The sequence below is a fragment of the Phlebotomus papatasi genome, chromosome 3 (genome assembly GCF_024763615.1).
Source record: "Phlebotomus papatasi isolate M1 chromosome 3, Ppap_2.1, whole genome shotgun sequence".
Classification (NCBI taxonomy): domain Eukaryota; kingdom Metazoa; phylum Arthropoda; class Insecta; order Diptera; family Psychodidae; genus Phlebotomus; species Phlebotomus papatasi.
Window position 1 is genome coordinate 22,461,071 of NC_077224.1, and position 6,418 is coordinate 22,467,488.

Genomic DNA, 6,418 nt, shown 5'->3' on the forward strand with positions numbered 1-6,418 from the left:
CAATGACTTTGATGGGCATTATTTTGCAAAAATTGTCGCACTATTGAAAAATCTCACAAAAATTATTAACAATATTTGTGTATTTTGCAACGGGAAACTACTCTTGAGATGCGCCGGTGAATTCTCTACACGACCGCACTTTGGCAGAAACATTTCACACGAGGAAACTAAAGAAAACTCACCAAATACGCACAATGAATTATCAACTTATTTTTTCTCCACACTTTTGTCACTCACTCAAGGCACCATTTACTAAACACAATTCGCCAGACATTTGACAATTTGTCCACTGCGCCATACAACGGTGGCGAAAAGAAAATTCACTTCTTCGGCAATTCGATGAGTTTAATCGGAAGTTATCGTTTGGTTATTTTAAGGTTATTTCGCAAAGTTATTTGTAAGTATATTTCAATGCTCCATTACTCCCTCACAACCAAGTTTTGGGTCTTCGGATAACGTTTTTACAACTCCATTTTACATTTTGCGAAGTTATCAAACGGTTATCCAACAGTTAAGTAACTAAGGTGTGCTGCTTGGGTTTTATATCTATTTTGTATATTGCTCCTCATTCGCCGAATTATTTGAAATTTCAGAATCGAATTGAACACCCTAAATTGCATAACGTAACAGATCCATAAGCTAATCCTGAGGACTTTCGTCTGTACTTTAAATAATCCTGTGAAGCCTGTACGTAAATTTGGACTAGTTGACTCTGTTAAAAGACAAATAATCCAGAAATTGACGAAATTGAAATTTCTAGAACAATAAAATATCGTCTATGGGATATTCTATTGAAATCCCAAAAGCCTTTAGCAATACATTGCGATTGGATCTCTTGCAATTCATGTAAACATTGGTGGATGTGTCATGTCTAATCACCTTGTTTGGTAAATGTCGACAGAGCTATGTACGGAATATTCTGATGTTCGAATATAACATGGAAAAAAATGTGATAGAAAGAGAGAGAGATGAAATTTCACGCGAAGTATTGACTAAAGCCAAAATCAATAGTACTTATCGGATGGAGAGGGATATTTTTCCCATCATGAATTTTAAATAAGAGCTTGACATTGGGAAAATGATATAATGGAATAAACATTTGAAAGGGATTTATTTGTTGCACTCATGCCCTAGTACTAGGTTTTACTTATTGATTAAATTCTCATGGATATTTCCATCAAAATTCAAGTAGAGCTCTTCTCATGCTCTCACCGAAACTCTCTCTTCCCCGGAATCCCAAAACACTGGAGATGGGGGGGAAAAGGGCTGTTGAGTAGAGAGATTTTCTATGAAGATCCTTCTTCTCCATAACATGTTATTTTTCCTCCAACGGTTCAGGAATGGCATGAGAATGATGCTTCTGGGAAGCTTTGGAAAATCTTTTTCCCTGTGTTACAAAAGTTCCGCCACGATGTCGTTTATTTAAATTTTCTTGATGCAATATTTTCCCTCGGCAACCATATCCTGACTTATGTTTGGTAGAACGATATGAGGAATTGTAGCACTTTTCCCGCAACCATTTATGACGACTTCAAAATAATGTAACAAGGAGCTTTTCATGGGAAGCACACACTCCAGTTGAAGACATTCTCTAAACATTGTGACTTGGAGAATGAAAAACTTTTTCTCCAGCATCACTGATGAAGATGTGGCTCAAGAAGTCGCTAGAGAAAATGCCATCACGAGGATTTTTATGTACAACCCGCTGAAAAGTGTTTGGTGTCACAAAGTGAGCCAAAAAGAGGGAAAATCAAGAGGCAGAAAATCCCAACATGAGGTCTAGAGGTGAGGTGGAAACGTGTGAGGAAAAGCTCCTGATGCAAATCACAACACTGTATACATGTTTACTCATTTTTTGCTATATTACTTTTGATATTTTCACCCTTTCTTGTGGTGCTCTTTGAACGCTCATGAAATACTTAAATTCTTTGGTACTATTTTATGGAACAGTCCTGATAATAATTCTAGAGACATTGGTACACCAGACGTAAGCAGCCACGAACAATCTCATGCTAATTATTTTATTTTGTGCATTACACAAACGGTGTGGTTATCAAGTTTTCCAATCGGGAACTAGGGTCGAAAGAACACCTCTTCGACAGGGAACCCTTATTGACACTTTTTTCAAAATGTTGAAATTGATTTAAACCTTTAAGGACGATTGGAACACCGGTGTCCCATAAAGATAATAATTTTTCCTGACTACCTAAAGTTATTTTTTTCTTATGTCTGTACATAATTGTAAAGTAATAATAATAATAATAATAATAATATTTATTCACTCGAGCTATACAAATAAAAATACATGGACATAAGTGGAATGCTTTGCAGGTAGACAAAAGCAAGTAAATGCAGACAAAAATTCTGCTTCTAGAGCTCGAGCGGCGGCTGCCGCCGACTTCACGACAGCCTCCAAAAGCAAAACGGCAGAAAAGCTTTCGTCCTTGGCTGATTTAGTACAAATTTGTCCCTAATTGCAAAAACATACATAGCCATATGATGCGCAAAAGCGAAGGAATTTGCAAGCTCGAGGAAAGGATTTGGTCGAGGAAAGGATGTCTGAATTTAAGAAAAAATTCGCTTGACATCCTTGAGTTCAGTAAGAGCAAAAAAAAAACAAAAAAAAAAACATGCAAAAACATAGGCAGGCAGAGCAACCGAAAAAGAAAACACAGAAAACAATATTTGATATCAAACAAGTAAAACTGTAAAACCAAAAAGAAGAAAGCAGGAAGAAATACAACGTAAGACGAAAACATGGATGAGAGTCAATATAAACCCCGCTACCTTACCAAAACGGATCACCATAAAAAAAAGGAGAAACTGACAATTCCGGGCGATTTAAGGTCCTAATTGAGAAAAAAAAACAAATTCAAGAAATAAAGCAGTGATGCTACATATTTTCGGGGCATGCGGAAAAAAATCGGAAACGGGACAAAATGAAAGGAAGGCAGACCCCAAAACCGCCCAAAGTCAAACCCACGGAGAGCGAGGCGGCCCACAGCAGCACATAAACCGAGAAAAACAGAAGTGACTGAGTTCAGCGATGTGAGATTCAAGAAAACAAACAGCGACTGAGTTTCGCCGATTCTCCCCATTACAGAATGCCGGGAAAAGAGAAGCGAGAAAAACCCAGCTCAGAGAAAATCACCGACATAACAGTCCCAGAAAATGCCAAAACATCACAAGTTTAAGAGAGAAGGATAAAAAAAAAACACGAATGCGCTACTACGGGTCGCCATCGGGCCCCAACCGATCTGACCTAGGCGGTTCGAAAGTCAACCCCGCATTTTCAAATCGCCCGTTCAACCAGATAAGCATCCCACAGCCAACTAGACACTCCTGCAAGGAAATTACCATACCTGTCCACTAGCCTCAAAGCCAGTGGAAGGGAATTATACAGTGAAGGGGCAAAATAGCTGTAAAAGCGTTTAAAACGTTCAGTTCTAGGCCGTGGAACAATAGCCATTGGCCCCAATCTCAGTGGTCTCTCCCTTGTTGGCCTCGAGAAGCCACCCCTCAAATAGAATATCTTCAGAGTTTTGAACTTAAAGAGATATTGCAGAGGAAGAATGCCCCACTGCTGGAATGTATTTCCCAAAGACGCGCGACGGCGGAGGCCCAGAAGCGCCTTTAACACATATCTCTGTGCCATACCCACACGTCTCATGCCAGTCTCGCACAAAGATCCCCATACAGCCAGTCCATAATTAAATCTGCTATGTGCACAAGCGAAGTAATAATCTCTTCTCAGCCTGGGAGGGCAAACCCTTCCCAGCTCATAACAGCCCCTAACAATTCCAGAAAGCTTCGCAGTCAATCTTTGAGCCTGGGGTCCCCAAGACAACAGATCATCAATTAGAACACCCAAATAAGGAACCTCACTTACATAGGGAATCAAAAAACAGTGAGAAGAGCAACAAGTACCATCGCAGTTACTTAGATGAGTGACAATCCCATCTGATGGCAAATCATCACCACGTGAAAGAAATCTTACGGCTCTACTCTTATCACTGAGAACCATCTGATGACTGTCCAGCCATCCACGCACAACAGCCATATCCCGAATAATCAACCCGTCCACGTCTTCCCAGGACTCCCCAGAGTAGATGATAGAGATATCATCAGCAAAAGCTGTCAACCTCCCATGTAGATCCAAACCACATAAATCATTTATGTAAATGTTAAACAGCAAAGGTCCTAATACACTGCCCTGGGGCACCCCTGACACAACACCCACAGGTTCACTATGCCGATCCCCAATCTTTACTGTCTGTAATCTATTCGTTAAATACGAGCGAAACAGACTTAGAGTCAGACCACGAAAACCCAGAGATTCCAGTTTATCTAAAAGAATTGAATGGCTCACTGTGTCAAAAGCCTTTGACAAATCCAAGAAGATCACAGCGGTACAGAAGCCACCATTGACACTACCATAGACCTGCTCCATCACATGCAGCAGAGCATCCTCCGCACTCCTTCCCTCCCTAAAGCCAAACTGCCTGGCAGACAGGACTCCATGTTTGTTCAGAAAATGAGATATCCTGCTCTTTAGAATCTTTTCAAAGACCTTCGATAAAACCGGGAGCAGTGTTATAGGGCGGTAATTGGAAATTTCCTGACGGCTACCCTTTTTAAAGATCGGAATAACAACACCACACTTCAAACAATCCGGAAATACACCAGACGTAATACACAGATTGTAAAGATACGTGAGAATGTCAAGTACTTGATAATTTATATTTTTAATCATAACAGATGACATACCATCAATCCCAACCGAGTGTGAGTTTTTCAAAGAACGAATAGAAATTAAAATCTCATTACCAGAAATGGGATACAAGTAGAAGGACTCCAGTCTCATTCTATTAGGGAGGGAGGACACACCGGAACCCAAAGAGGTACAACTAAGGTGAGAGGTGAGTTGCAATGGCGCTTGAGAAAAAAAATCAGAAAAGAGAACAACCAGTAGAGTAGAGAAGGTAGAGAGTAGAGAAGAAAGTAGAAGGTCGAAGGAATCTAAAGTAATTTTTGCAAGTCTCTAGCTATTTGCTATGTAGTAAATATTTAAGCTCAAAAATACACTGAGAAAAAAAAGAGGCTGCGATTAACTTTTTTTCGTCATTACTTTAACACTTTTTGGGTGTAAAAATATATCAACATTTTTTAATGTTAATCTTACACCTTATAAGGGTAAAATCAACATGAAAGAAGGGTAACTTTAACCCATATTACACCTAAAAAGGGTAATATTTACACCCTTTTCGGATCAATACTGCAGGGTAAAATTAACATTTCCAGAATGTTATTTTAACTTTTTCGGATTTCTCTCAGTGTAGCGAATTTTTAAATTTTCAAATTCATAATTAATTTTCTTTATTTTTTATACTTCCAATTTTTTTTAAGCAAAACCCTTTTGGCAATAAAATCTACAATACTCATACGTAATATTTTTCATTAAAGCGAAAAATATTATTCATTGGCATTTTCAGAGAAATTACTAAAATTTTTGTGCTATTTTTGTCCCTATATCGTTCATAGAAGCACAAAATACACCGAATCAGACTCTTTTGGACTTTCCAAGGTTAGATGTAAGACTTATCATTGATTACATTTCCCAGTTTAATTTATATTGTTGATTTTGAATCCATAAAAAGTGTCTCGTCGTTAAAGGGTTAATATATCCAATAAAATCTAAGTAATAATAACGTTTTTATCATTAATCTACGTTTTTCGACAAGGATAAGTGTTCGAATTTCGTATTCCAAATGGTACAGAGTAGATTGTCAATAAGTCCTGATACGAGTTCTTAAAGTGTCAATAGGGTGTCCTAATTCAAAACCATTTCCAGACGCTTTAACTTTGACAGAAGATTCAGCACATTAAGTTCATATTTTTCTGAAGAGCATTACATAAATTTGCTCCTTGACTCTTCTGGAATGTTACTGTTTAGTGAAAATTCTTTATATATAATTTGAAAACTTCTTAAATACAAGAAAAATACACTAGCGTAAAATGCTTCTATTGGAGATACATACTAATCCAAATGCAGACAAGGGAAAGTTTCTAATTGGAGACAAGCAATGTATAAGTGAAACCGCGACGAAAAGCTTCCAAAACTTTGTTGAGTTGCTCCTGAGTGTAGGATTTGTTCTTATTCCTGAGGGGCAATTCACGAAATATCCAGACAAAGTTGACTGGACGGCGAATATGGCGGAGATATATTTGGTATGGCGAAAAGTAAATAACCCTAATTAATGCATTTTTCAGTCAATTTTTATCGCCGAAAAGTAGGCAAAACGCTATTAGCAGTTTATTTATTAAGGCACGTATTTATAACTGGAAAATATGAATCGTAATAAATTAAGAATTTAAAGCATTCTAAGATAGAAGAAAATTTTCAAAAACCAATAAAATT